Source organism: Hoplias malabaricus, chromosome 2 (assembly GCF_029633855.1).
Source record: "Hoplias malabaricus isolate fHopMal1 chromosome 2, fHopMal1.hap1, whole genome shotgun sequence".
In the NCBI taxonomy this organism is placed as follows: domain Eukaryota; kingdom Metazoa; phylum Chordata; class Actinopteri; order Characiformes; family Erythrinidae; genus Hoplias; species Hoplias malabaricus.
Window position 1 is genome coordinate 13,284,148 of NC_089801.1, and position 23,365 is coordinate 13,307,512.

Consider the following 23,365-nt stretch of genomic DNA (forward strand, 5'->3'; position numbering starts at 1 on the left):
AATGGCTTCACAGGAGACATTGCCAAGTTTCACCACCACAATTAGCAAATGCTACCTTCAAAATTCTTTTGATTGTACAAGTTTCTTAGAAAGCGCGCCCTACATGACACCAAACTTCAGTTTGCTTCCTTGCTTGTGAACGATGCGGTCTACGTTGTGCCGCGAGGGCTCTTTCTTGTTAGTTTAGCCACGCTTGCAATACATAGCGAATCTCTGATACCAAGCGGGCAATCGCTGTTCACTCAGTTGATGTTTGGCGTCCCAAAAACATACCTTGAAAGATTGGCAGAAGGAAACACTAAGAGTAGGTCCCACCGAGATTTGAACTCGGATCGCTGGATTCAGAGTCCAGAGTGCTAACCATTACACCATGGAACCTCCGACCCTTCGGGAACGTTCGCATCACAATTCCTAATTCTTAATTTGCAAGCTGCGGCAACAATGGGTAAGATTTAATTACTCCGTTCACGAGGAGTAAAACGTCTTGAGAGGAACCAAATATCACAAAGTGGGAATTGTATGAAATGAAGCACAAGTTTGCATTTTAGCGCAAGATTCCAGCACTTCACACTCTGTAGAGAAGGTTCCCTTGCATGTGGGTGGAAACGTTTTAACAGAATTACAATTCGGCCCAGATCAGCGGGTGTTAACAGGATTGCTCCGTCACGCGGTTAAGGCAGCTGCTCCGAGACTCTAGCAAAGGAAACCGAGCAGCAGGTCCCACCGAGATTTGAACTCGGATCGCTGGATTCAGAGTCCAGAGTGCTAACCGTTACACCATGGAACCTCTGCAAGCGTCAGCCACTGAGAGTACGACTGAGGAGCGAAAACTGACAGGAGTGTTATTGTAAAGATTTACAGCTATATATGAGTGAGCTGCTTCCACTTTGGTCAATTTCATTCTTGTTGACACTAACAGTAAGCCAGGAACTTGTGATGCAAGTAGGCATGATGTCTGACAACATGGAAAAAACCTCCTTCACAAGGACGCTTTGGAGGATCCGAAGCTCCGCTTGCCGAAACCCGGGATCGAACCAGGGACCATTAGATCTTCAGTCTAACGCTCTCCCAACTGAGCTATTTCGGCTCGAACGCCGTATGCAGGCAAGTGATCAAAATTGCAGAAATGCAGACGTCGATGGCCAGAAAGACAGGGTTGTTTAGTATTCACAGAATTAAGGACTCTACTCTCTGACATCAGTTCGGTTCCTCAACGTGGTTACATCCCTGTGGTTTGGCCTATTATACCTTTTTCCATTTTCATATAACAGAGGGCAGTCACGAAAGGCTAGGTTCACATGCATCAAACACTAGGTTCCACCGAGATTTGAACTCGGATCACTGGATTCAAAGTCCAGAGTGCTAACCATTACACCATGGAACCGCTGAGAAGCTTTTTCGCTTTCCCAACCAAAGCCCCAAGACGGTCACTCCAGGTGTCCGTGACAGGGATGATCTCTGTCAGAGCACGAGGGGGGAATCTTGAGAGGAGCGGGACCCGAGTGAACTCGAGAGAGCAGAACTCTGTCTAATTGATGATTGTATAGATTTTTCACTGGAAGACACTCAGAATGAAGGGCATTGCAGTAGCTCAAGGTAACCATTCCAAAAAACAATGCGAGACATTGAATTGTCAGCCGTTAAAAACCTAATGCAAAGTCAGGTCTCTGAGTCTGCCGAAACCCGGGATCGAACCAGGGACCTTTAGATCTTCAGTCTAACGCTCTCCCAACTGAGCTATTTCGGCATAAAAGAAACACGCGGCGGTCACGGTCACGGTCGGAGAAGTTCGGACCTACATTGGACGCCTAAAGTAGATTTGTTGGAACAACAAAAATGGCTTCACAGGAGACATTGCCAAGTTTCACCACCACAATTAGCAAATGCTACCTTCAAAATTCTTTTGATTGTACAAGTTTCTTAGAAAGCGCGCCCTACATGACACCAAACTTCAGTTTGCTTCCTTGCTTGTGAACGATGCGGTCTACGTTGTGCCGCGAGGGCTCTTTCTTGTTAGTTTAGCCACGCTTGCAATACATAGCGAATCTCTGATACCAAGCGGGCAATCGCTGTTCACTCAGTTGATGTTTGGCGTCCCAAAAACATACCTTGAAAGATTGGCAGAAGGAAACACTAAGAGTAGGTCCCACCGAGATTTGAACTCGGATCGCTGGATTCAGAGTCCAGAGTGCTAACCATTACACCATGGAACCTCCGACCCTTCGGGAGCGTTCGCATCACAATTCCTAATTCTTAATTTGCAAGCTGCGGCAACAATGGGTAAGATTTAATTACTCCGTTCACGAGGAGTAAAACGTCTTGAGAGGAACCAAATATCACAAAGTGGGAATTGTATGAAATGAAGCACAAGTTTGCATTTTAGCGCAAGATTCCAGCACTTCACACTCTGTAGAGAAGGTTCCCTTGCATGTGGGTGGAAACGTTTTAACAGAATTACAATTCGGCCCAGATCAGCGGGTGTTAACAGGATTGCTCCGTCACGCGGTTAAGGCAGCTGCTCCGAGACTCTAGCAAAGGAAACCGAGCAGCAGGTCCCACCGAGATTTGAACTCTGATCGCTGGATTCAGAGTCCAGAGTGCTAACCGTTACACCATGGAACCTCTGCAAGCGTCAGCCACTGAGAGTACGACTGAGGAGCGAAAACTGACAGGAGTGTTATTGTAAAGATTTACAGCTATATATGAGTGAGCTGCTTCCACTTTGGTCAATTTCATTCTTGTTGACACTAACAGTGAGCCAGGAACTTGTGATGCAAGTAGGCATGATGTCTGACAACATGGAAAAAACCTCCTTCACAAAGACGCTTTGGAGGATCCGAAGCTCCGCTTGCCGAAACCCGGGATCGAACCAGGGACCTTTAGATCTTCAGTCTAACGCTCTCCCAACTGAGCTATTTCGGCTCGAACGCCGTACGCAGGCAAGTGATCAAAATTGCAGAAATGCAGACGTCGATGGCCAGAAAGACAGGTTTGTTTAGTATTCACAGAATTAAGGACTCTACTCTCTGACATCAGTTCGGTTCCTCAACGTGGTTACATCCCTGTGGTTTGGCCTATTATACCTTTTTCCATTTTCATATAACAGAGGGCAGTCACGAAAGGCTAGGTTCACATGCATCAAACACTAGGTTCCACCGAGATTTGAACTCGGATCACTGGATTCAAAGTCCAGAGTGCTAACCATTACACCATGCAACCGCTGAGAAGCTTTTTCGCTTTCCCAACCAAAGCCCCAAGACGGTCACTCCAGGTGTCCGTGACAGGGATGATCTCTGTCAGAGCACGAGGGGGGAATCTTGAGAGGAGCGGGACCCGAGTGAACTCGAGAGAGCAGAACTCTGTCTAATTGATGATTGTATAGATTTTCACTGGAAGACACTCAGAATGAAGGGCATTGCAGTAGCTCAAGGTAACCATTCCAAAAAACAATGCGAGACATTGAATTGTCAGCCGTTAAAAACCTAATGCAAAGTCAGGTCTCTGAGTCTGCCGAAACCCGGGATCGAACCAGGGACCTTTAGATCTTCAGTCTAACGCTCTCCCAACTGAGCTATTTCGGCATAAAAGAAACACGCGGCGGTCACGGTCACGGTCGGAGAAGTTCGGACCTACATTGGACGCCTAAAGTAGATTTGTTGGAACAACAAAAATGGCTTCACAGGAGACATTGCCAAGTTTCACCACCACAATTAGCAAATGCTACCTTCAAAATTCTTTTGATTGTACAAGTTTCTTAGAAAGCGCGCCCTACATGACACCAAACTTCAGTTTGCTTCCTTGCTTGTGAACGATGCGGTCTACGTTGTGCCGCGAGGGCTCTTTCTTGTTAGTTTAGCCACGCTTGCAATACATAGCGAATCTCTGATACCAAGCGGGCAATCGCTGTTCACTCAGTTGATGTTTGGCGTCCCAAAAACATACCTTGAAAGATTGGCAGAAGGAAACACTAAGAGTAGGTCCCACCGAGATTTGAACTCGGATCGCTGGATTCAGAGTCCAGAGTGCTAACCATTACACCATGGAACCTCTGACCCTTCGGGAGCGTTCGCATCACAATTCCTAATTCTTAATTTGCAAGCTGCGGCAACAATGGGTAAGATTTAATTACTCCGTTCACGAGGAGTAAAACGTCTTGAGAGGAACCAAATATCACAAAGTGGGAATTGTATGAAATGAAGCACAAGTTTGCATTTTAGCGCAAGATTCCAGCACTTCACACTCTGTAGAGAAGGTTCCCTTGCATGTGGGTGGAAACGTTTTAACAGAATTACAATTCGGCCCAGATCAGCGGGTGTTAACAGGATTGCTCCGTCACGCGGTTAAGGCAGCTGCTCCGAGACTCTAGCAAAGGAAACCGAGCAGCAGGTCCCACCGAGATTTGAACTCGGATCGCTGGATTCAGAGTCCAGAGTGCTAACCGTTACACCATGGAACCTCTGCAAGCGTCAGCCACTGAGAGTACGACTGAGGAGCGAAAACTGACAGGAGTGTTATTGTAAAGATTTACAGCTATATATGAGTGAGCTGCTTCCACTTTGGTCAATTTCATTCTTGTTGACACTAACAGTGAGCCAGGAACTTGTGATGCAAGTAGGCATGATGTCTGACAACATGGAAAAAACCTCCTTCACAAGGACGCTTTGGAGGATCCGAAGCTCCGCTTGCCGAAACCCGGGATCGAACCAGGGACCTTTAGATCTTCAGTCTAACGCTCTCCCAACTGAGCTATTTCGGCTCGAACGCCGTACGCAGGCAAGTGATCAAAATTGCAGAAATGCAGACGTCGATGGCCAGAAAGACAGGTTTGTTTAGTATTCACAGAATTAAGGACTCTACTCTCTGACATCAGTTCGGTTCCTCAACGTGGTTACATCCCTGTGGTTTGGCCTATTATACCTTTTTCCATTTTCATATAACAGAGGGCAGTCACGAAAGGCTAGGTTCACATGCATCAAACACTAGGTTCCACCGAGATTTGAACTCGGATCACTGGATTCAAAGTCCAGAGTGCTAACCATTACACCATGGAACCGCTGAGAAGCTTTTTCGCTTTCCCAACCAAAGCCCCAAGACGGTCACTCCAGGTGTCCGTGACAGGGATGATCTCTGTCAGAGCACGAGGGGGGAATCTTGAGAGGAGCGGGACCCGAGTGAACTCGAGAGAGCAGAACTCTGTCTAATTGATGATTGTATAGATTTTCACTGGAAGACACTCAGAATGAAGGGCATTGCAGTAGCTCAAGGTAACCATTCCAAAAAACAATGCGAGACATTGAATTGTCAGCCGTTAAAAACCTAATGCAAAGTCAGGTCTCTGAGTCTGCCGAAACCCGGGATCGAACCAGGGACCTTTAGATCTTCAGTCTAACGCTCTCCCAACTGAGCTATTTCGGCATAAAAGAAACACGCGGCGGTCACGGTCACGGTCGGAGAAGTTCGGACCTACATTGGACGCCTAAAGTAGATTTGTTGGAACAACAAAAATGGCTTCACAGGAGACATTGCCAAGTTTCACCACCACAATTAGCAAATGCTACCTTCAAAATTCTTTTGATTGTACAAGTTTCTTAGAAAGCGCGCCCTACATGACACCAAACTTCAGTTTGCTTCCTTGCTTGTGAACGATGCGGTCTACGTTGTGCCGCGAGGGCTCTTTCTTGTTAGTTTAGCCACGCTTGCAATACATAGCGAATCTCTGATACCAAGCGGGCAATCGCTGTTCACTCAGTTGATGTTTGGCGTCCCAAAAACATACCTTGAAAGATTGGCAGAAGGAAACACTAAGAGTAGGTCCCACCGAGATTTGAACTCGGATCGCTGGATTCAGAGTCCAGAGTGCTAACCATTACACCATGGAACCTCTGACCCTTCGGGAGCGTTCGCATCACAATTCCTAATTCTTAATTTGCAAGCTGCGGCAACAATGGGTAAGATTTAATTACTCCGTTCACGAGGAGTAAAACGTCTTGAGAGGAACCAAATATCACAAAGTGGGAATTGTATGAAATGAAGCACAAGTTTGCATTTTAGCGCAAGATTCCAGCACTTCACACTCTGTAGAGAAGGTTCCCTTGCATGTGGGTGGAAACGTTTTAACAGAATTACAATTCGGCCCAGATCAGCGGGTGTTAACAGGATTGCTCCGTCACGCGGTTAAGGCAGCTGCTCCGAGACTCTAGCAAAGGAAACCGAGCAGTAGGTCCCACCGAGATTTGAACTCGGATCGCTGGATTCAGAGTCCAGAGTGCTAACCGTTACACCATGGAACCTCTGCAAGCGTCAGCCACTGAGAGTACGACTGAGGAGCGAAAACTGACAGGAGTGTTATTGTAAAGATTTACAGCTATATATGAGTGAGCTGCTTCCACTTTGGTCAATTTCATTCTTGTTGACACTAACAGTAAGCCAGGAACTTGTGATGCAAGTAGGCATGATGTCTGACAACATGGAAAAAACCTCCTTCACAAGGACGCTTTGGAGGATCCGAAGCTCCGCTTGCCGAAACCCGGGATCGAACCAGGGACCTTTAGATCTTCAGTCTAACGCTCTCCCAACTGAGCTATTTCGGCTCGAACGCCGTATGCAGGCAAGTGATCAAAATTGCAGAAATGCAGACGTCGATGGCCAGAAAGACAGGGTTGTTTAGTATTCACAGAATTAAGGACTCTACTCTCTGACATCAGTTCGGTTCCTCAACGTGGTTACATCCCTGTGGTTTGGCCTATTATACCTTTTTCCATATAACAGAGGGCAGTCACGAAAGGCTAGGTTCACATGCATCAAACACTAGGTTCCACCGAGATTTGAACTCGGATCACTGGATTCAAAGTCCAGAGTGCTAACCATTACACCATGGAACCGCTGAGAAGCTTTTTCGCTTTCCCAACCAAAGCCCCAAGACGGTCACTCCAGGTGTCCGTGACAGGGATGATCTCTGTCAGAGCACGAGGGGGGAATCTTGAGAGGAGCGGGACCCGAGTGAACTCGAGAGAGCAGAACTCTGTCTAATTGATGATTGTATAGATTTTCACTGGAAGACACTCAGAATGAAGGGCATTGCAGTAGCTCAAGGTAACCATTCCAAAAAACAATGCGAGACATTGAATTGTCAGCCGTTAAAAACCTAATGCAAAGTCAGGTCTCTGAGTCTGCCGAAACCCGGGATCGAACCAGGGACCTTTAGATCTTCAGTCTAACGCTCTCCCAACTGAGCTATTTCGGCATAAAAGAAACACGCGGCGGTCACGGTCACGGTCGGAGAAGTTCGGACCTACATTGGACGCCTAAAGTAGATTTGTTGGAACAACAAAAATGGCTTCACAGGAGACATTGCCAAGTTTCACCACCACAATTAGCAAATGCTACCTTCAAAATTCTTTTGATTGTACAAGTTTCTTAGAAAGCGCGCCCTACATGACACCAAACTTCAGTTTGCTTCCTTGCTTGTGAACGATGCGGTCTACGTTGTGCCGCGAGGGCTCTTTCTTGTTAGTTTAGCCACGCTTGCAATACATAGCGAATCTCTGATACCAAGCGGGCAATCGCTGTTCACTCAGTTGATGTTTGGCGTCCCAAAAACATACCTTGAAAGATTGGCAGAAGGAAACACTAAGAGTAGGTCCCACCGAGATTTGAACTCGGATCGCTGGATTCAGAGTCCAGAGTGCTAACCATTACACCATGGAACCTCTGACCCTTCGGGAGCGTTCGCATCACAATTCCTAATTCTTAATTTGCAAGCTGCGGCAACAATGGGTAAGATTTAATTACTCCGTTCACGAGGAGTAAAACGTCTTGAGAGGAACCAAATATCACAAAGTGGGAATTGTATGAAATGAAGCACAAGTTTGCATTTTAGCGCAAGATTCCAGCACTTCACACTCTGTAGAGAAGGTTCCCTTGCATGTGGGTGGAAACGTTTTAACAGAATTACAATTCGGCCCAGATCAGCGGGTGTTAACAGGATTGCTCCGTCACGCGGTTAAGGCAGCTGCTCCGAGACTCTAGCAAAGGAAACCGAGCAGTAGGTCCCACCGAGATTTGAACTCGGATCGCTGGATTCAGAGTCCAGAGTGCTAACCGTTACACCATGGAACCTCTGCAAGCGTCAGCCACTGAGAGTACGACTGAGGAGCGAAAACTGACAGGAGTGTTATTGTAAAGATTTACAGCTATATATGAGTGAGCTGCTTCCACTTTGGTCAATTTCATTCTTGTTGACACTAACAGTAAGCCAGGAACTTGTGATGCAAGTAGGCATGATGTCTGACAACATGGAAAAAACCTCCTTCACAAGGACGCTTTGGAGGATCCGAAGCTCCGCTTGCCGAAACCCGGGATCGAACCAGGGACCTTTAGATCTTCAGTCTAACGCTCTCCCAACTGAGCTATTTCGGCTCGAACGCCGTATGCAGGCAAGTGATCAAAATTGCAGAAATGCAGACGTCGATGGCCAGAAAGACAGGGTTGTTTAGTATTCACAGAATTAAGGACTCTACTCTCTGACATCAGTTCGGTTCCTCAACGTGGTTACATCCCTGTGGTTTGGCCTATTATACCTTTTTCCATATAACAGAGGGCAGTCACGAAAGGCTAGGTTCACATGCATCAAACACTAGGTTCCACCGAGATTTGAACTCGGATCACTGGATTCAAAGTCCAGAGTGCTAACCATTACACCATGGAACCGCTGAGAAGCTTTTTCGCTTTCCCAACCAAAGCCCCAAGACGGTCACTCCAGGTGTCCGTGACAGGGATGATCTCTGTCAGAGCACGAGGGGGGAATCTTGAGAGGAGCGGGACCCGAGTGAACTCGAGAGAGCAGAACTCTGTCTAATTGATGATTGTATAGATTTTCACTGGAAGACACTCAGAATGAAGGGCATTGCAGTAGCTCAAGGTAACCATTCCAAAAAACAATGCGAGACATTGAATTGTCAGCCGTTAAAAACCTAATGCAAAGTCAGGTCTCTGAGTCTGCCGAAACCCGGGATCGAACCAGGGACCTTTAGATCTTCAGTCTAACGCTCTCCCAACTGAGCTATTTCGGCATAAAAGAAACACGCGGCGGTCACGGTCACGGTCGGAGAAGTTCGGACCTACATTGGACGCCTAAAGTAGATTTGTTGGAACAACAAAAATGGCTTCACAGGAGACATTGCCAAGTTTCACCACCACAATTAGCAAATGCTACCTTCAAAATTCTTTTGATTGTACAAGTTTCTTAGAAAGCGCGCCCTACATGACACCAAACTTCAGTTTGCTTCCTTTCTTGTGAACGATGCGGTCTACGTTGTGCCGCGAGGGCTCTTTCTTGTTAGTTTAGCCACGCTTGCAATACATAGCGAATCTCTGATACCAAGCGGGCAATCGCTGTTCACTCAGTTGATGTTTGGCGTCCCAAAAACATACCTTGAAAGATTGGCAGAAGGAAACACTAAGAGTAGGTCCCACCGAGATTTGAACTCGGATCGCTGGATTCAGAGTCCAGAGTGCTAACCATTACACCATGGAACCTCCAAACCTTCGGGAACGTTCGCATCACAATTCCTAATTCTTAATTTGCAAGCTGCGGCAACAATGGGTAAGATTTAATTACTCCGTTCACGAGGAGTAAAACGTCTTGAGAGGAACCAAATATCACAAAGTGGGAATTGTATGAAATGAAGCACAAGTTTGCATTTTAGCGCAAGATTCCAGCACTTCACACTCTGTAGAGAAGGTTCCCTTGCATGTGGGTGGAAACGTTTTAACAGAATTACAATTCGGCCCAGATCAGCGGGTGTTAACAGGATTGCTCCGTCACGCGGTTAAGGCAGCTGCTCCGAGACTCTAGCAAAGGAAACCGAGCAGCAGGTCCCACCGAGATTTGAACTCGGATCGCTGGATTCAGAGTCCAGAGTGCTAACCGTTACACCATGGAACCTCTGCAAGCGTCAGCCACTGAGAGTACGACTGAGGAGCGAAAACTGACAGGAGTGTTATTGTAAAGATTTACAGCTATATATGAGTGAGCTGCTTCCACTTTGGTCAATTTCATTCTTGTTGACACTAACAGTGAGCCAGGAACTTGTGATGCAAGTAGGCATGATGTCTGACAACATGGAAAAAACCTCCTTCACAAAGACGCTTTGGAGGATCCGAAGCTCCGCTTGCCGAAACCCGGGATCGAACCAGGGACCTTTAGATCTTCAGTCTAACGCTCTCCCAACTGAGCTATTTCGGCTCGAACGCCGTACGCAGGCAAGTGATCAAAATTGCAGAAATGCAGACGTCGATGGCCAGAAAGACAGGTTTGTTTAGTATTCACAGAATTAAGGACTCTACTCTCTGACATCAGTTCGGTTCCTCAACGTGGTTACATCCCTGTGGTTTGGCCTATTATACCTTTTTCCATTTTCATATAACAGAGGGCAGTCACGAAAGGCTAGGTTCACATGCATCAAACACTAGGTTCCACCGAGATTTGAACTCGGATCACTGGATTCAAAGTCCAGAGTGCTAACCATTACACCATGCAACCGCTGAGAAGCTTTTTCGCTTTCCCAACCAAAGCCCCAAGACGGTCACTCCAGGTGTCCGTGACAGGGATGATCTCTGTCAGAGCACGAGGGGGGAATCTTGAGAGGAGCGGGACCCGAGTGAACTCGAGAGAGCAGAACTCTGTCTAATTGATGATTGTATAGATTTTCACTGGAAGACACTCAGAATGAAGGGCATTGCAGTAGCTCAAGGTAACCATTCCAAAAAACAATGCGAGACATTGAATTGTCAGCCGTTAAAAACCTAATGCAAAGTCAGGTCTCTGAGTCTGCCGAAACCCGGGATCGAACCAGGGACCTTTAGATCTTCAGTCTAACGCTCTCCCAACTGAGCTATTTCGGCATAAAAGAAACACGCGGCGGTCACGGTCACGGTCGGAGAAGTTCGGACCTACATTGGACGCCTAAAGTAGATTTGTTGGAACAACAAAAATGGCTTCACAGGAGACATTGCCAAGTTTCACCACCACAATTAGCAAATGCTACCTTCAAAATTCTTTTGATTGTACAAGTTTCTTAGAAAGCGCGCCCTACATGACACCAAACTTCAGTTTGCTTCCTTGCTTGTGAACGATGCGGTCTACGTTGTGCCGCGAGGGCTCTTTCTTGTTAGTTTAGCCACGCTTGCAATACATAGCGAATCTCTGATACCAAGCGGGCAATCGCTGTTCACTCAGTTGATGTTTGGCGTCCCAAAAACATACCTTGAAAGATTGGCAGAAGGAAACACTAAGAGTAGGTCCCACCGAGATTTGAACTCGGATCGCTGGATTCAGAGTCCAGAGTGCTAACCATTACACCATGGAACCTCCGACCCTTCGGGAGCGTTCGCATCACAATTCCTAATTCTTAATTTGCAAGCTGCGGCAACAATGGGTAAGATTTAATTACTCCGTTCACGAGGAGTAAAACGTCTTGAGAGGAACCAAATATCACAAAGTGGGAATTGTATGAAATGAAGCACAAGTTTGCATTTTAGCGCAAGATTCCAGCACTTCACACTCTGTAGAGAAGGTTCCCTTGCATGTGGGTGGAAACGTTTTAACAGAATTACAATTCGGCCCAGATCAGCGGGTGTTAACAGGATTGCTCCGTCACGCGGTTAAGGCAGCTGCTCCGAGACTCTAGCAAAGGAAACCGAGCAGCAGGTCCCACCGAGATTTGAACTCGGATCGCTGGATTCAGAGTCCAGAGTGCTAACCGTTACACCATGGAACCTCTGCAAGCGTCAGCCACTGAGAGTACGACTGAGGAGCGAAAACTGACAGGAGTGTTATTGTAAAGATTTACAGCTATATATGAGTGAGCTGCTTCCACTTTGGTCAATTTCATTCTTGTTGACACTAACAGTGAGCCAGGAACTTGTGATGCAAGTAGGCATGATGTCTGACAACATGGAAAAAACCTCCTTCACAAGGACGCTTTGGAGGATCCGAAGCTCCGCTTGCCGAAACCCGGGATCGAACCAGGGACCTTTAGATCTTCAGTCTAACGCTCTCCCAACTGAGCTATTTCGGCTCGAACGCCGTACGCAGGCAAGTGATCAAAATTGCAGAAATGCAGACGTCGATGGCCAGAAAGACAGGTTTGTTTAGTATTCACAGAATTAAGGACTCTACTCTCTGACATCAGTTCGGTTCCTCAACGTGGTTACATCCCTGTGGTTTGGCCTATTATACCTTTTTCCATTTTCATATAACAGAGGGCAGTCACGAAAGGCTAGGTTCACATGCATCAAACACTAGGTTCCACCGAGATTTGAACTCGGATCACTGGATTCAAAGTCCAGAGTGCTAACCATTACACCGTGGAACCGCTGAGAAGCTTTTTCGCTTTCCCAACCAAAGCCCCAAGACGGTCACTCCAGGTGTCCGTGACAGGGATGATCTCTGTCAGAGCACGAGGGGGGAATCTTGAGAGGAGCGGGACCCGGGTGAACTCGAGAGAGCAGAACTCTGTCTAATTGATGATTGTATAGATTTTCACTGGAAGACACTCAGAATGAAGGGCATTGCAGTAGCTCAAGGTAACCATTCCAAAAAACAATGCGAGACATTGAATTGTCAGCCGTTAAAAACCTAATGCAAAGTCAGGTCTCTGAGTCTGCCGAAACCCGGAATCGAACCAGGGACCTTTAGATCTTCAGTCTAACGCTCTCCCAACTGAGCTATTTCGGCATAAAAGAAACACGCGGCGGTCACGGTCACGGTCGGAGAAGTTCGGACCTACATTGGACGCCTAAAGTAGATTTGTTGGAACAACAAAAATGGCTTCACAGGAGACATTGCCAAGTTTCACCACCACAATTAGCAAATGCTACCTTCAAAATTCTTTTGATTGTACAAGTTTCTTAGAAAGCGCGCCCTACATGACACCAAACTTCAGTTTGCTTCCTTGCTTGTGAACGATGCGGTCTACGTTGTGCCGCGAGGGCTCTTTCTTGTTAGTTTAGCCACGCTTGCAATACATAGCGAATCTCTGATACCAAGCGGGCAATCGCTGTTCACTCAGTTGATGTTTGGCGTCCCAAAAACATACCTTGAAAGATTGGCAGAAGGAAACACTAAGAGTAGGTCCCACCGAGATTTGAACTCGGATCGCTGGATTCAGAGTCCAGAGTGCTAACCATTACACCATGGAACCTCCGACCCTTCGGGAGCGTTCGCATCACAATTCCTAATTCTTAATTTGCAAGCTGCGGCAACAATGGGTAAGATTTAATTACTCCGTTCACGAGGAGTAAAACGTCTTGAGAGGAACCAAATATCACAAAGTGGGAATTGTATGAAATGAAGCACAAGTTTGCATTTTAGCGCAAGATTCCAGCACTTCACACTCTGTAGAGAAGGTTCCCTTGCATGTGGGTGGAAACGTTTTAACAGAATTACAATTCGGCCCAGATCAGCGGGTGTTAACAGGATTGCTCCGTCACGCGGTTAAGGCAGCTGCTCCGAGACTCTAGCAAAGGAAACCGAGCAGCAGGTCCCACCGAGATTTGAACTCGGATCGCTGGATTCAGAGTCCAGAGTGCTAACCGTTACACCATGGAACCTCTGCAAGCGTCAGCCACTGAGAGTACGACTGAGGAGCGAAAACTGACAGGAGTGTTATTGTAAAGATTTACAGCTATATATGAGTGAGCTGCTTCCACTTTGGTCAATTTCATTCTTGTTGACACTAACAGTGAGCCAGGAACTTGTGATGCAAGTAGGCATGATGTCTGACAACATGGAAAAAACCTCCTTCACAAGGACGCTTTGGAGGATCCGAAGCTCCGCTTGCCGAAACCCAGGATCGAACCAGGGACCTTTAGATCTTCAGTCTAACGCTCTCCCAACTGAGCTATTTCGGCTTGAACGCCGTATGCAGGCAAGTGATCAAAATTGCAGAAGTGCAGACGTCGATGGCCAGAAAGACAGGTTTGTTTAGTATTCACAGAATTAAGGACTCTACTCTCTGACATCAGTTCGGTTCCTCAACGTGGTTACATCCCTGTGGTTTGGCCTATTATACCTTTTTGTATAACAGAGGGCAGTCACGAAAGGCTAGGTTCACATGCATCAAACACTAGGTTCCACCGAGATTTGAACTCGGATCACTGGATTCAAAGTCCAGAGTGCTAACCATTACACCATTGAACCGCTGAGAAGCTTTTTCGCTTTCCCAACCAAAGCCCCAAGACGGTCACTCCAGGTGTCCGTGACAGGGATGATCTCTGTCAGAGCACGAGGGGGGAATCTTGAGAGGAGCGGGACCCGAGTGAACTCGAGAGAGCAGAACTCTGTCTAATTGATGATTGTATAGATTTTCACTGGAAGACACTCAGAATGAAGGGCATTGCAGTAGCTCAAGGTAACCATTCCAAAAAACAATGCGAGACATTGAATTGTCAGCCGTTAAAAACCTAATGCAAAGTCAGGTCTCTGAGTCTGCCGAAACCCGGGATCGAACCAGGGACCTTTAGATCTTCAGTCTAACGCTCTCCCAACTGAGCTATTTCGGCATAAAAGAAACACGCGGCGGTCACGGTCACGGTCGGAGAAGTTCGGACCTACATTGGACGCCTAAAGTAGATTTGTTGGAACAACAAAAATGGCTTCACAGGAGACATTGCCAAGTTTCACCACCACAATTAGCAAATGCTACCTTCAAAATTCTTTTGATTGTACAAGTTTCTTAGAAAGCGCGCCCTACATGACACCAAACTTCAGTTTGCTTCCTTGCTTGTGAACGATGCGGTCTACGTTGTGCCGCGAGGGCTCTTTCTTGTTAGTTTAGCCACGCTTGCAATACATAGCGAATCTCTGATACCAAGCGGGCAATCGCTGTTCACTCAGTTGATGTTTGGCGTCCCAAAAACATACCTTGAAAGATTGGCAGAAGGAAACACTAAGAGTAGGTCCCACCGAGATTTGAACTCGGATCGCTGGATTCAGAGTCCAGAGTGCTAACCATTACACCATGGAACCTCCGACCCTTCGGGAGCGTTCGCATCACAATTCCTAATTCTTAATTTGCAAGCTGCGGCAACAATGGGTAAGATTTAATTACTCCGTTCACGAGGAGTAAAACGTCTTGAGAGGAACCAAATATCACAAAGTGGGAATTGTATGAAATGAAGCACAAGTTTGCATTTTAGCGCAAGATTCCAGCACTTCACACTCTGTAGAGAAGGTTCCCTTGCATGTGGGTGGAAACGTTTTAACAGAATTACAATTCGGCCCAGATCAGCGGGTGTTAACAGGATTGCTCCGTCACGCGGTTAAGGCAGCTGCTCCGAGACTCTAGCAAAGGAAACCGAGCAGCAGGTCCCACCGAGATTTGAACTCGGATCGCTGGATTCAGAGTCCAGAGTGCTAACCGTTACACCATGGAACCTCTGCAAGCGTCAGCCACTGAGAGTACGACTGAGGAGCGAAAACTGACAGGAGTGTTATTGTAAAGATTTACAGCTATATATGAGTGAGCTGCTTCCACTTTGGTCAATTTCATTCTTGTTGACACTAACAGTGAGCCAGGAACTTGTGATGCAAGTAGGCATGATGTCTGACAACATGGAAAAAACCTCCTTCACAAGGACGCTTTGGAGGATCCGAAGCTCCGCTTGCCGAAACCCAGGATCGAACCAGGGACCTTTAGATCTTCAGTCTAACGCTCTCCCAACTGAGCTATTTCGGCTTGAACGCCGTATGCAGGCAAGTGATCAAAATTGCAGAAGTGCAGACGTCGATGGCCAGAAAGACAGGTTTGTTTAGTATTCACAGAATTAAGGACTCTACTCTCTGACATCAGTTCGGTTCCTCAACGTGGTTACATCCCTGTGGTTTGGCCTATTATACCTTTTTGTATAACAGAGGGCAGTCACGAAAGGCTAGGTTCACATGCATCAAACACTAGGTTCCACCGAGATTTGAACTCGGATCACTGGATTCAAAGTCCAGAGTGCTAACCATTACACCATTGAACCGCTGAGAAGCTTTTTCGCTTTCCCAACCAAAGCCCCAAGACGGTCACTCCAGGTGTCCGTGACAGGGATGATCTCTGTCAGAGCACGAGGGGGGAATCTTGAGAGGAGCGGGACCCGAGTGAACTCGAGAGAGCAGAACTCTGTCTAATTGATGATTGTATAGATTTTCACTGGAAGACACTCAGAATGAAGGGCATTGCAGTAGCTCAAGGTAACCATTCCAAAAAACAATGCGAGACATTGAATTGTCAGCCGTTAAAAACCTAATGCAAAGTCAGGTCTCTGAGTCTGCCGAAACCCGGGATCGAACCAGGGACCTTTAGATCTTCAGTCTAACGCTCTCCCAACTGAGCTATTTCGGCATAAAAGAAACACGCGGCGGTCACGGTCACGGTCGGAGAAGTTCGGACCTACATTGGACGCCTAAAGTAGATTTGTTGGAACAACAAAAATGGCTTCACAGGAGACATTGCCAAGTTTCACCACCACAATTAGCAAATGCTACCTTCAAAATTCTTTTGATTGTACAAGTTTCTTAGAAAGCGCGCCCTACATGACACCAAACTTCAGTTTGCTTCCTTGCTTGTGAACGATGCGGTCTACGTTGTGCCGCGAGGGCTCTTTCTTGTTAGTTTAGCCACGCTTGCAATACATAGCGAATCTCTGATACCAAGCGGGCAATCGCTGTTCACTCAGTTGATGTTTGGCGTCCCAAAAACATACCTTGAAAGATTGGCAGAAGGAAACACTAAGAGTAGGTCCCACCGAGATTTGAACTCGGATCGCTGGATTCAGAGTCCAGAGTGCTAACCATTACACCATGGAACCTCCGACCCTTCGGGAGCGTTCGCATCACAATTCCTAATTCTTAATTTGCAAGCTGCGGCAACAATGGGTAAGATTTAATTACTCCGTTCACGAGGAGTAAAACGTCTTGAGAGGAACCAAATATCACAAAGTGGGAATTGTATGAAATGAAGCACAAGTTTGCATTTTAGCGCAAGATTCCAGCACTTCACACTCTGTAGAGAAGGTTCCCTTGCATGTGGGTGGAAACGTTTTAACAGAATTACAATTCGGCCCAGATCAGCGGGTGTTAACAGGATTGCTCCGTCACGCGGTTAAGGCAGCTGCTCCGAGACTCTAGCAAAGGAAACCGAGCAGCAGGTCCCACCGAGATTTGAACTCGGATCGCTGGATTCAGAGTCCAGAGTGCTAACCGTTACACCATGGAACCTCTGCAAGCGTCAGCCACTGAGAGTACGACTGAGGAGCGAAAACTGACAGGAGTGTTATTGTAAAGATTTACAGCTATATATGAGTGAGCTGCTTCCACTTTGGTCAATTTCATTCTTGTTGACACTAACAGTGAGCCAGGAACTTGTGATGCAAGTAGGCATGATGTCTGACAACATGGAAAAAACCTCCTTCACAAGGACGCTTTGGAGGATCCGAAGCTCCGCTTGCCGAAACCCAGGATCGAACCAGGGACCTTTAGATCTTCAGTCTAACGCTCTCCCAACTGAGCTATTTCGGCTTGAACGCCGTATGCAGGCAAGTGATCAAAATTGCAGAAGTGCAGACGTCGATGGCCAGAAAGACAGGTTTGTTTAGTATTCACAGAATTAAGGACTCTACTCTCTGACATCAGTTCGGTTCCTCAACGTGGTTACATCCCTGTGGTTTGGCCTATTATACCTTTTTGTATAACAGAGGGCAGTCACGAAAGGCTAGGTTCACATGCATCAAACACTAGGTTCCACCGAGATTTGAACTCGGATCACTGGATTCAAAGTCCAGAGTGCTAACCATTACACCATTGAACCGCTGAGAAGCTTTTTCGCTTTCCCAACCAAAGCCCCAAGACGGTCACTCCAGGTGTCCGTGACAGGGATGATCTCTGTCAGAGCACGAGGGGGGAATCTTGAGAGGAGCGGGACCCGAGTGAACTCGAGAGAGCAGAACTCTGTCTAATTGATGATTGTATAGATTTTCACTGGAAGACACTCAGAATGAAGGGCATTGCAGTAGCTCAAGGTAACCATTCCAAAAAACAATGCGAGACATTGAATTGTCAGCCGTTAAAAACCTAATGCAAAGTCAGGTCTCTGAGTCTGCCGAAACCCGGGATCGAACCAGGGACCTTTAGATCTTCAGTCTAACGCTCTCCCAACTGAGCTATTTCGGCATAAAAGAAACACGCGGCGGTCACGGTCACGGTCGGAGAAGTTCGGACCTACATTGGACGCCTAAAGTAGATTTGTTGGAACAACAAAAATGGCTTCACAGGAGACATTGCCAAGTTTCACCACCACAATTAGCAAATGCTACCTTCAAAATTCTTTTGATTGTACAAGTTTCTTAGAAAGCGCGCCCTACATGACACCAAACTTCAGTTTGCTTCCTTGCTTGTGAACGATGCGGTCTACGTTGTGCCGCGAGGGCTCTTTCTTGTTAGTTTAGCCACGCTTGCAATACATAGCGAATCTCTGATACCAAGCGGGCAATCGCTGTTCACTCAGTTGATGTTTGGCGTCCCAAAAACATACCTTGAAAGATTGGCAGAAGGAAACACTAAGAGTAGGTCCCACCGAGATTTGAACTCGGATCGCTGGATTCAGAGTCCAGAGTGCTAACCATTACACCATGGAACCTCCGACCCTTCAGGAGCGTTCGCATCACAATTCCTAATTCTTAATTTGCAAGCTGCGGCAACAATGGGTTAGATTTAATTACTCCGTTCACGAGGAGTAAAACGTCTTGAGAGGAACCAAATATCACAAAGTGGGAATTGTATGAAATGAAGCACAAGTTTGCATTTTAGCGCAAGATTCCAGCACTTCACACTCTGTAGAGAAGGTTCCCTTGCATGTGGGTGGAAACGTTTTAACAGAATTACAATTCGGCCCAGATCAGCGGGTGTTAACAGGATTGCTCCGTCACGCGGTTAAGGCAGCTGCTCCGAGACTCTAGCAAAGGAAACCGAGCAGCAGGTCCCACCGAGATTTGAACTCGGATCGCTGGATTCAGAGTCCAGAGTGCTAACCGTTACACCATGGAACCTCTGCAAGCGTCAGCCACTGAGAGTACGACTGAGGAGCGAAAACTGACAGGAGTGTTATTGTAAAGATTTACAGCTATATATGAGTGAGCTGCTTCCACTTTGGTCAATTTCATTCTTGTTGACACTAACAGTGAGCCAGGAACTTGTGATGCAAGTAGGCATGATGTCTGACAACATGGAAAAAACCTCCTTCACAAGGACGCTTTGGAGGATCCGAAGCTCCGCTTGCCGAAACCCAGGATCGAACCAGGGACCTTTAGATCTTCAGTCTAACGCTCTCCCAACTGAGCTATTTCGGCTCGAACGCCGTATGCAGGCAAGTGATCAAAATTGCAGAAATGCAGACGTCGATGGCCAGAAAGACAGGTTTGTTTAGTATTCACAGAATTAAGGACTCTACTCTCTGACATCAGTTCGGTTCCTCAACGTGGTTACATCCCTGTGGTTTGGCCTATTATACCTTTTTCCATTTTCGTATAACAGAGGGCAGTCACGAAAGGCTAGGTTCACATGCATCAAACACTAGGTTCCACCGAGATTTGAACTCGGATCACTGGATTCAAAGTCCAGAGTGCTAACCATTACACCATGGAACCGCTGAGAAGCTTTTTCGCTTTCCCAACCAAAGCCCCAAGACGGTCACTCCAGGTGTCCGTGACAGGGATGATCTCTGTCAGAGCACGAGGGGGGAATCTTGAGAGGAGCGGGACCCGAGTGAACTCGAGAGAGCAGAACTCTGTCTAATTGATGATTGTATAGATTTTCACTGGAAGACACTCAGAATGAAGGGCATTGCAGTAGCTCAAGGTAACCATTCCAAAAAACAATGCGAGACATTGAATTGTCAGCCGTTAAAAACCTAATGCAAAGTCAGGTCTCTGAGTCTGCCGAAACCCGGGATCGAACCAGGGACCTTTAGATCTTCAGTCTAACGCTCTCCCAACTGAGCTATTTCGGCATAAAAGAAACACGCGGCGGTCACGGTCACGGTCGGAGAAGTTCGGACCTACATTGGACGCCTAAAGTAGATTTGTTGGAACAACAAAAATGGCTTCACAGGAGACATTGCCAAGTTTCACCACCACAATTAGCAAATGCTACCTTCAAAATTCTTTTGATTGTACAAGTTTCTTAGAAAGCGCGCCCTACATGACACCAAACTTCAGTTTGCTTCCTTGCTTGTGAACGATGCGGTCTACGTTGTGCCGCGAGGGCTCTTTCTTGTTAGTTTAGCCACGCTTGCAATACATAGCGAATCTCTGATACCAAGCGGGCAATCGCTGTTCACTCAGTTGATGTTTGGCGTCCCAAAAACATACCTTGAAAGATTGGCAGAAGGAAACACTAAGAGTAGGTCCCACCGAGATTTGAACTCGGATCGCTGGATTCAGAGTCCAGAGTGCTAACCATTACACCATGGAACCTCCGACCCTTCGGGAGCGTTCGCATCACAATTCCTAATTCTTAATTTGCAAGCTGCGGCAACAATGGGTAAGATTTAATTACTCCGTTCACGAGGAGTAAAACGTCTTGAGAGGAACCAAATATCACAAAGTGGGAATTGTATGAAATGAAGCACAAGTTTGCATTTTAGCGCAAGATTCCAGCACTTCACACTCTGTAGAGAAGGTTCCCTTGCATGTGGGTGGAAACGTTTTAACAGAATTACAATTCGGCCCAGATCAGCGGGTGTTAACAGGATTGCTCCGTCACGCGGTTAAGGCAGCTGCTCCGAGACTCTAGCAAAGGAAACCGAGCAGCAGGTCCCACCGAGATTTGAACTCGGATCGCTGGATTCAGAGTCCAGAGTGCTAACCGTTACACCATGGAACCTCTGCAAGCATCAGCCACTGAGAGTACGACTGAGGAGCGAAAACTGACAGGAGTGTTATTGTAAAGATTTACAGCTATATATGAGTGAGCTGCTTCCACTTTGGTCAATTTCATTCTTGTTGACACTAACAGTGAGCCAGGAACTTGTGATGCAAGTAGGCATGATGTCTGACAACATGGAAAAAACCTCCTTCACAAGGACGCTTTGGAGGATCCGAAGCTCCGCTTGCCGAAACCCAGGATCGAACCAGGGACCTTTAGATCTTCAGTCTAACGCTCTCCCAACTGAGCTATTTCGGCTCGAACGCCGTATGCAGGCAAGTGATCAAAATTGCAGAAATGCAGACGTCGATGGCCAGAAAGACAGGTTTGTTTAGTATTCACAGAATTAAGGACTCTACTCTCTGACATCAGTTCGGTTCCTCAACGTGGTTACATCCCTGTGGTTTGGCCTATTATACCTTTTTCCATTTTCGTATAACAGAGGGCAGTCACGAAAGGCTAGGTTCACATGCATCAAACACTAGGTTCCACCGAGATTTGAACTCGGATCACTGGATTCAAAGTCCAGAGTGCTAACCATTACACCATGGAACCGCTGAGAAGCTTTTTCGCTTTCCCAACCAAAGCCCCAAGACGGTCACTCCAGGTGTCCGTGACAGGGATGATCTCTGTCAGAGCACGAGGGGGGAATCTTGAGAGGAGCGGGACCCGAGTGAACTCGAGAGAGCAGAACTCTGTCTAATTGATGATTGTATAGATTTTCACTGGAAGACACTCAGAATGAAGGGCATTGCAGTAGCTCAAGGTAACCATTCCAAAAAACAATGCGAGACATTGAATTGTCAGCCGTTAAAAACCTAATGCAAAGTCAGGTCTCTGAGTCTGCCGAAACCCGGGATCGAACCAGGGACCTTTAGATCTTCAGTCTAACGCTCTCCCAACTGAGCTATTTCGGCATAAAAGAAACACGCGGCGGTCACGGTCACGGTCGGAGAAGTTCGGACCTACATTGGACGCCTAAAGTAGATTTGTTGGAACAACAAAAATGGCTTCACAGGAGACATTGCCAAGTTTCACCACCACAATTAGCAAATGCTACCTTCAAAATTCTTTTGATTGTACAAGTTTCTTAGAAAGCGCGCCCTACATGACACCAAACTTCAGTTTGCTTCCTTGCTTGTGAACGATGCGGTCTACGTTGTGCCGCGAGGGCTCTTTCTTGTTAGTTTAGCCACGCTTGCAATACATAGCGAATCTCTGATACCAAGCGGGCAATCGCTGTTCACTCAGTTGATGTTTGGCGTCCCAAAAACATACCTTGAAAGATTGGCAGAAGGAAACACTAAGAGTAGGTCCCACCGAGATTTGAACTCGGATCGCTGGATTCAGAGTCCAGAGTGCTAACCATTACACCATGGAACCTCCGACCCTTCGGGAGCGTTCGCATCACAATTCCTAATTCTTAATTTGCAAGCTGCGGCAACAATGGGTAAGATTTAATTACTCCGTTCACGAGGAGTAAAACGTCTTGAGAGGAACCAAATATCACAAAGTGGGAATTGTATGAAATGAAGCACAAGTTTGCATTTTAGCGCAAGATTCCAGCACTTCACACTCTGTAGAGAAGGTTCCCTTGCATGTGGGTGGAAACGTTTTAACAGAATTACAATTCGGCCCAGATCAGCGGGTGTTAACAGGATTGCTCCGTCACGCGGTTAAGGCAGCTGCTCCGAGACTCTAGCAAAGGAAACCGAGCAGCAGGTCCCACCGAGATTTGAACTCGGATCGCTGGATTCAGAGTCCAGAGTGCTAACCGTTACACCATGGAACCTCTGCAAGCGTCAGCCACTGAGAGTACGACTGAGGAGCGAAAACTGACAGGAGTGTTATTGTAAAGATTTACAGCTATATATGAGTGAGCTGCTTCCACTTTGGTCAATTTCATTCTTGTTGACACTAACAGTGAGCCAGGAACTTGTGATGCAAGTAGGCATGATGTCTGACAACATGGAAAAAACCTCCTTCACAAGGACGCTTTGGAGGATCCGAAGCTCCGCTTGCCGAAACCCGGGATCGAACCAGGGACCTTTAGATCTTCAGTCTAACGCTCTCCCAACTGAGCTATTTCGGCTCGAACGCCGTACGCAGGCAAGTGATCAAAATTGCAGAAATGCAGACGTCGATGGCCAGAAAGACAGGTTTGTTTAGTATTCACAGAATTAAGGACTCTACTCTCTGACATCAGTTCGGTTCCTCAACGTGGTTACATCCCTGTGGTTTGGCCTATTATACCTTTTTCCATTTTCATATAACAGAGGGCAGTCACGAAAGGCTAGGTTCACATGCATCAAACACTAGGTTCCACCGAGATTTGAACTCGGATCACTGGATTCAAAGTCCAGAGTGCTAACCATTACACCGTGGAACCGCTGAGAA

The 23,365-nt window shown here is 46.8% G+C and overlaps 59 non-coding genes across 59 annotated transcripts; all 59 read right to left on the reverse strand.

Annotated features, from left to right (window-relative positions):
- Positions 1-306: 306 nt before the first annotated feature.
- On the reverse strand, positions 307-378 carry trnaq-cug (transfer RNA glutamine (anticodon CUG)). Its single transcript has one exon. It is a non-coding gene; the product is annotated as a tRNA-Gln (tRNA).
- Positions 379-715: 337 nt separating this feature from the next.
- trnaq-cug (transfer RNA glutamine (anticodon CUG)) lies at positions 716-787 on the reverse strand. Its single transcript has one exon. It is a non-coding gene; the product is annotated as a tRNA-Gln (tRNA).
- Positions 788-1,014: 227 nt separating this feature from the next.
- Positions 1,015-1,087, reverse strand: trnaf-gaa (transfer RNA phenylalanine (anticodon GAA)). Its single transcript has one exon. It is a non-coding gene; the product is annotated as a tRNA-Phe (tRNA).
- A 225-nt stretch (positions 1,088-1,312) lies between these two features.
- Positions 1,313-1,384, reverse strand: trnaq-uug (transfer RNA glutamine (anticodon UUG)). Its single transcript has one exon. It is a non-coding gene; the product is annotated as a tRNA-Gln (tRNA).
- Positions 1,385-1,674: 290 nt separating this feature from the next.
- trnaf-gaa (transfer RNA phenylalanine (anticodon GAA)) lies at positions 1,675-1,747 on the reverse strand. The gene has a single exon. It is a non-coding gene; the product is annotated as a tRNA-Phe (tRNA).
- A 394-nt stretch (positions 1,748-2,141) lies between these two features.
- Positions 2,142-2,213, reverse strand: trnaq-cug (transfer RNA glutamine (anticodon CUG)). Its single transcript has one exon. It is a non-coding gene; the product is annotated as a tRNA-Gln (tRNA).
- A 337-nt stretch (positions 2,214-2,550) lies between these two features.
- On the reverse strand, positions 2,551-2,622 carry trnaq-cug (transfer RNA glutamine (anticodon CUG)). The gene has a single exon. It is a non-coding gene; the product is annotated as a tRNA-Gln (tRNA).
- Positions 2,623-2,849: 227 nt separating this feature from the next.
- trnaf-gaa (transfer RNA phenylalanine (anticodon GAA)) lies at positions 2,850-2,922 on the reverse strand. Its single transcript has one exon. It is a non-coding gene; the product is annotated as a tRNA-Phe (tRNA).
- Positions 2,923-3,147: 225 nt separating this feature from the next.
- On the reverse strand, positions 3,148-3,219 carry trnaq-uug (transfer RNA glutamine (anticodon UUG)). The gene has a single exon. It is a non-coding gene; the product is annotated as a tRNA-Gln (tRNA).
- Positions 3,220-3,508: 289 nt separating this feature from the next.
- On the reverse strand, positions 3,509-3,581 carry trnaf-gaa (transfer RNA phenylalanine (anticodon GAA)). Its single transcript has one exon. It is a non-coding gene; the product is annotated as a tRNA-Phe (tRNA).
- A 394-nt stretch (positions 3,582-3,975) lies between these two features.
- On the reverse strand, positions 3,976-4,047 carry trnaq-cug (transfer RNA glutamine (anticodon CUG)). The gene has a single exon. It is a non-coding gene; the product is annotated as a tRNA-Gln (tRNA).
- Positions 4,048-4,384: 337 nt separating this feature from the next.
- trnaq-cug (transfer RNA glutamine (anticodon CUG)) lies at positions 4,385-4,456 on the reverse strand. The gene has a single exon. It is a non-coding gene; the product is annotated as a tRNA-Gln (tRNA).
- Positions 4,457-4,683: 227 nt separating this feature from the next.
- On the reverse strand, positions 4,684-4,756 carry trnaf-gaa (transfer RNA phenylalanine (anticodon GAA)). Its single transcript has one exon. It is a non-coding gene; the product is annotated as a tRNA-Phe (tRNA).
- A 225-nt stretch (positions 4,757-4,981) lies between these two features.
- On the reverse strand, positions 4,982-5,053 carry trnaq-uug (transfer RNA glutamine (anticodon UUG)). The gene has a single exon. It is a non-coding gene; the product is annotated as a tRNA-Gln (tRNA).
- A 289-nt stretch (positions 5,054-5,342) lies between these two features.
- Positions 5,343-5,415, reverse strand: trnaf-gaa (transfer RNA phenylalanine (anticodon GAA)). Its single transcript has one exon. It is a non-coding gene; the product is annotated as a tRNA-Phe (tRNA).
- Positions 5,416-5,809: 394 nt separating this feature from the next.
- On the reverse strand, positions 5,810-5,881 carry trnaq-cug (transfer RNA glutamine (anticodon CUG)). The gene has a single exon. It is a non-coding gene; the product is annotated as a tRNA-Gln (tRNA).
- A 337-nt stretch (positions 5,882-6,218) lies between these two features.
- trnaq-cug (transfer RNA glutamine (anticodon CUG)) lies at positions 6,219-6,290 on the reverse strand. The gene has a single exon. It is a non-coding gene; the product is annotated as a tRNA-Gln (tRNA).
- A 227-nt stretch (positions 6,291-6,517) lies between these two features.
- trnaf-gaa (transfer RNA phenylalanine (anticodon GAA)) lies at positions 6,518-6,590 on the reverse strand. Its single transcript has one exon. It is a non-coding gene; the product is annotated as a tRNA-Phe (tRNA).
- A 219-nt stretch (positions 6,591-6,809) lies between these two features.
- Positions 6,810-6,881, reverse strand: trnaq-uug (transfer RNA glutamine (anticodon UUG)). The gene has a single exon. It is a non-coding gene; the product is annotated as a tRNA-Gln (tRNA).
- A 289-nt stretch (positions 6,882-7,170) lies between these two features.
- trnaf-gaa (transfer RNA phenylalanine (anticodon GAA)) lies at positions 7,171-7,243 on the reverse strand. Its single transcript has one exon. It is a non-coding gene; the product is annotated as a tRNA-Phe (tRNA).
- Positions 7,244-7,637: 394 nt separating this feature from the next.
- trnaq-cug (transfer RNA glutamine (anticodon CUG)) lies at positions 7,638-7,709 on the reverse strand. Its single transcript has one exon. It is a non-coding gene; the product is annotated as a tRNA-Gln (tRNA).
- Positions 7,710-8,046: 337 nt separating this feature from the next.
- trnaq-cug (transfer RNA glutamine (anticodon CUG)) lies at positions 8,047-8,118 on the reverse strand. The gene has a single exon. It is a non-coding gene; the product is annotated as a tRNA-Gln (tRNA).
- Positions 8,119-8,345: 227 nt separating this feature from the next.
- On the reverse strand, positions 8,346-8,418 carry trnaf-gaa (transfer RNA phenylalanine (anticodon GAA)). Its single transcript has one exon. It is a non-coding gene; the product is annotated as a tRNA-Phe (tRNA).
- A 219-nt stretch (positions 8,419-8,637) lies between these two features.
- Positions 8,638-8,709, reverse strand: trnaq-uug (transfer RNA glutamine (anticodon UUG)). The gene has a single exon. It is a non-coding gene; the product is annotated as a tRNA-Gln (tRNA).
- Positions 8,710-8,998: 289 nt separating this feature from the next.
- Positions 8,999-9,071, reverse strand: trnaf-gaa (transfer RNA phenylalanine (anticodon GAA)). Its single transcript has one exon. It is a non-coding gene; the product is annotated as a tRNA-Phe (tRNA).
- A 394-nt stretch (positions 9,072-9,465) lies between these two features.
- On the reverse strand, positions 9,466-9,537 carry trnaq-cug (transfer RNA glutamine (anticodon CUG)). Its single transcript has one exon. It is a non-coding gene; the product is annotated as a tRNA-Gln (tRNA).
- Positions 9,538-9,874: 337 nt separating this feature from the next.
- On the reverse strand, positions 9,875-9,946 carry trnaq-cug (transfer RNA glutamine (anticodon CUG)). The gene has a single exon. It is a non-coding gene; the product is annotated as a tRNA-Gln (tRNA).
- Positions 9,947-10,173: 227 nt separating this feature from the next.
- On the reverse strand, positions 10,174-10,246 carry trnaf-gaa (transfer RNA phenylalanine (anticodon GAA)). The gene has a single exon. It is a non-coding gene; the product is annotated as a tRNA-Phe (tRNA).
- A 225-nt stretch (positions 10,247-10,471) lies between these two features.
- trnaq-uug (transfer RNA glutamine (anticodon UUG)) lies at positions 10,472-10,543 on the reverse strand. Its single transcript has one exon. It is a non-coding gene; the product is annotated as a tRNA-Gln (tRNA).
- A 289-nt stretch (positions 10,544-10,832) lies between these two features.
- Positions 10,833-10,905, reverse strand: trnaf-gaa (transfer RNA phenylalanine (anticodon GAA)). The gene has a single exon. It is a non-coding gene; the product is annotated as a tRNA-Phe (tRNA).
- Positions 10,906-11,299: 394 nt separating this feature from the next.
- Positions 11,300-11,371, reverse strand: trnaq-cug (transfer RNA glutamine (anticodon CUG)). The gene has a single exon. It is a non-coding gene; the product is annotated as a tRNA-Gln (tRNA).
- Positions 11,372-11,708: 337 nt separating this feature from the next.
- Positions 11,709-11,780, reverse strand: trnaq-cug (transfer RNA glutamine (anticodon CUG)). Its single transcript has one exon. It is a non-coding gene; the product is annotated as a tRNA-Gln (tRNA).
- A 227-nt stretch (positions 11,781-12,007) lies between these two features.
- On the reverse strand, positions 12,008-12,080 carry trnaf-gaa (transfer RNA phenylalanine (anticodon GAA)). Its single transcript has one exon. It is a non-coding gene; the product is annotated as a tRNA-Phe (tRNA).
- A 225-nt stretch (positions 12,081-12,305) lies between these two features.
- Positions 12,306-12,377, reverse strand: trnaq-uug (transfer RNA glutamine (anticodon UUG)). Its single transcript has one exon. It is a non-coding gene; the product is annotated as a tRNA-Gln (tRNA).
- A 289-nt stretch (positions 12,378-12,666) lies between these two features.
- On the reverse strand, positions 12,667-12,739 carry trnaf-gaa (transfer RNA phenylalanine (anticodon GAA)). Its single transcript has one exon. It is a non-coding gene; the product is annotated as a tRNA-Phe (tRNA).
- Positions 12,740-13,133: 394 nt separating this feature from the next.
- trnaq-cug (transfer RNA glutamine (anticodon CUG)) lies at positions 13,134-13,205 on the reverse strand. The gene has a single exon. It is a non-coding gene; the product is annotated as a tRNA-Gln (tRNA).
- Positions 13,206-13,542: 337 nt separating this feature from the next.
- Positions 13,543-13,614, reverse strand: trnaq-cug (transfer RNA glutamine (anticodon CUG)). The gene has a single exon. It is a non-coding gene; the product is annotated as a tRNA-Gln (tRNA).
- Positions 13,615-14,131: 517 nt separating this feature from the next.
- Positions 14,132-14,203, reverse strand: trnaq-uug (transfer RNA glutamine (anticodon UUG)). The gene has a single exon. It is a non-coding gene; the product is annotated as a tRNA-Gln (tRNA).
- Positions 14,204-14,492: 289 nt separating this feature from the next.
- Positions 14,493-14,565, reverse strand: trnaf-gaa (transfer RNA phenylalanine (anticodon GAA)). Its single transcript has one exon. It is a non-coding gene; the product is annotated as a tRNA-Phe (tRNA).
- A 394-nt stretch (positions 14,566-14,959) lies between these two features.
- Positions 14,960-15,031, reverse strand: trnaq-cug (transfer RNA glutamine (anticodon CUG)). The gene has a single exon. It is a non-coding gene; the product is annotated as a tRNA-Gln (tRNA).
- Positions 15,032-15,368: 337 nt separating this feature from the next.
- trnaq-cug (transfer RNA glutamine (anticodon CUG)) lies at positions 15,369-15,440 on the reverse strand. The gene has a single exon. It is a non-coding gene; the product is annotated as a tRNA-Gln (tRNA).
- Positions 15,441-15,957: 517 nt separating this feature from the next.
- trnaq-uug (transfer RNA glutamine (anticodon UUG)) lies at positions 15,958-16,029 on the reverse strand. The gene has a single exon. It is a non-coding gene; the product is annotated as a tRNA-Gln (tRNA).
- A 289-nt stretch (positions 16,030-16,318) lies between these two features.
- Positions 16,319-16,391, reverse strand: trnaf-gaa (transfer RNA phenylalanine (anticodon GAA)). The gene has a single exon. It is a non-coding gene; the product is annotated as a tRNA-Phe (tRNA).
- Positions 16,392-16,785: 394 nt separating this feature from the next.
- trnaq-cug (transfer RNA glutamine (anticodon CUG)) lies at positions 16,786-16,857 on the reverse strand. Its single transcript has one exon. It is a non-coding gene; the product is annotated as a tRNA-Gln (tRNA).
- A 337-nt stretch (positions 16,858-17,194) lies between these two features.
- On the reverse strand, positions 17,195-17,266 carry trnaq-cug (transfer RNA glutamine (anticodon CUG)). Its single transcript has one exon. It is a non-coding gene; the product is annotated as a tRNA-Gln (tRNA).
- A 517-nt stretch (positions 17,267-17,783) lies between these two features.
- trnaq-uug (transfer RNA glutamine (anticodon UUG)) lies at positions 17,784-17,855 on the reverse strand. Its single transcript has one exon. It is a non-coding gene; the product is annotated as a tRNA-Gln (tRNA).
- Positions 17,856-18,144: 289 nt separating this feature from the next.
- trnaf-gaa (transfer RNA phenylalanine (anticodon GAA)) lies at positions 18,145-18,217 on the reverse strand. The gene has a single exon. It is a non-coding gene; the product is annotated as a tRNA-Phe (tRNA).
- A 394-nt stretch (positions 18,218-18,611) lies between these two features.
- On the reverse strand, positions 18,612-18,683 carry trnaq-cug (transfer RNA glutamine (anticodon CUG)). The gene has a single exon. It is a non-coding gene; the product is annotated as a tRNA-Gln (tRNA).
- A 337-nt stretch (positions 18,684-19,020) lies between these two features.
- Positions 19,021-19,092, reverse strand: trnaq-cug (transfer RNA glutamine (anticodon CUG)). Its single transcript has one exon. It is a non-coding gene; the product is annotated as a tRNA-Gln (tRNA).
- Positions 19,093-19,617: 525 nt separating this feature from the next.
- trnaq-uug (transfer RNA glutamine (anticodon UUG)) lies at positions 19,618-19,689 on the reverse strand. Its single transcript has one exon. It is a non-coding gene; the product is annotated as a tRNA-Gln (tRNA).
- A 289-nt stretch (positions 19,690-19,978) lies between these two features.
- Positions 19,979-20,051, reverse strand: trnaf-gaa (transfer RNA phenylalanine (anticodon GAA)). Its single transcript has one exon. It is a non-coding gene; the product is annotated as a tRNA-Phe (tRNA).
- Positions 20,052-20,445: 394 nt separating this feature from the next.
- Positions 20,446-20,517, reverse strand: trnaq-cug (transfer RNA glutamine (anticodon CUG)). Its single transcript has one exon. It is a non-coding gene; the product is annotated as a tRNA-Gln (tRNA).
- Positions 20,518-20,854: 337 nt separating this feature from the next.
- On the reverse strand, positions 20,855-20,926 carry trnaq-cug (transfer RNA glutamine (anticodon CUG)). Its single transcript has one exon. It is a non-coding gene; the product is annotated as a tRNA-Gln (tRNA).
- Positions 20,927-21,451: 525 nt separating this feature from the next.
- On the reverse strand, positions 21,452-21,523 carry trnaq-uug (transfer RNA glutamine (anticodon UUG)). The gene has a single exon. It is a non-coding gene; the product is annotated as a tRNA-Gln (tRNA).
- A 289-nt stretch (positions 21,524-21,812) lies between these two features.
- trnaf-gaa (transfer RNA phenylalanine (anticodon GAA)) lies at positions 21,813-21,885 on the reverse strand. The gene has a single exon. It is a non-coding gene; the product is annotated as a tRNA-Phe (tRNA).
- A 394-nt stretch (positions 21,886-22,279) lies between these two features.
- Positions 22,280-22,351, reverse strand: trnaq-cug (transfer RNA glutamine (anticodon CUG)). The gene has a single exon. It is a non-coding gene; the product is annotated as a tRNA-Gln (tRNA).
- A 337-nt stretch (positions 22,352-22,688) lies between these two features.
- On the reverse strand, positions 22,689-22,760 carry trnaq-cug (transfer RNA glutamine (anticodon CUG)). The gene has a single exon. It is a non-coding gene; the product is annotated as a tRNA-Gln (tRNA).
- A 227-nt stretch (positions 22,761-22,987) lies between these two features.
- Positions 22,988-23,060, reverse strand: trnaf-gaa (transfer RNA phenylalanine (anticodon GAA)). The gene has a single exon. It is a non-coding gene; the product is annotated as a tRNA-Phe (tRNA).
- A 225-nt stretch (positions 23,061-23,285) lies between these two features.
- Positions 23,286-23,357, reverse strand: trnaq-uug (transfer RNA glutamine (anticodon UUG)). The gene has a single exon. It is a non-coding gene; the product is annotated as a tRNA-Gln (tRNA).
- Between the last annotated feature and the right edge of the window lie 8 nt (positions 23,358-23,365).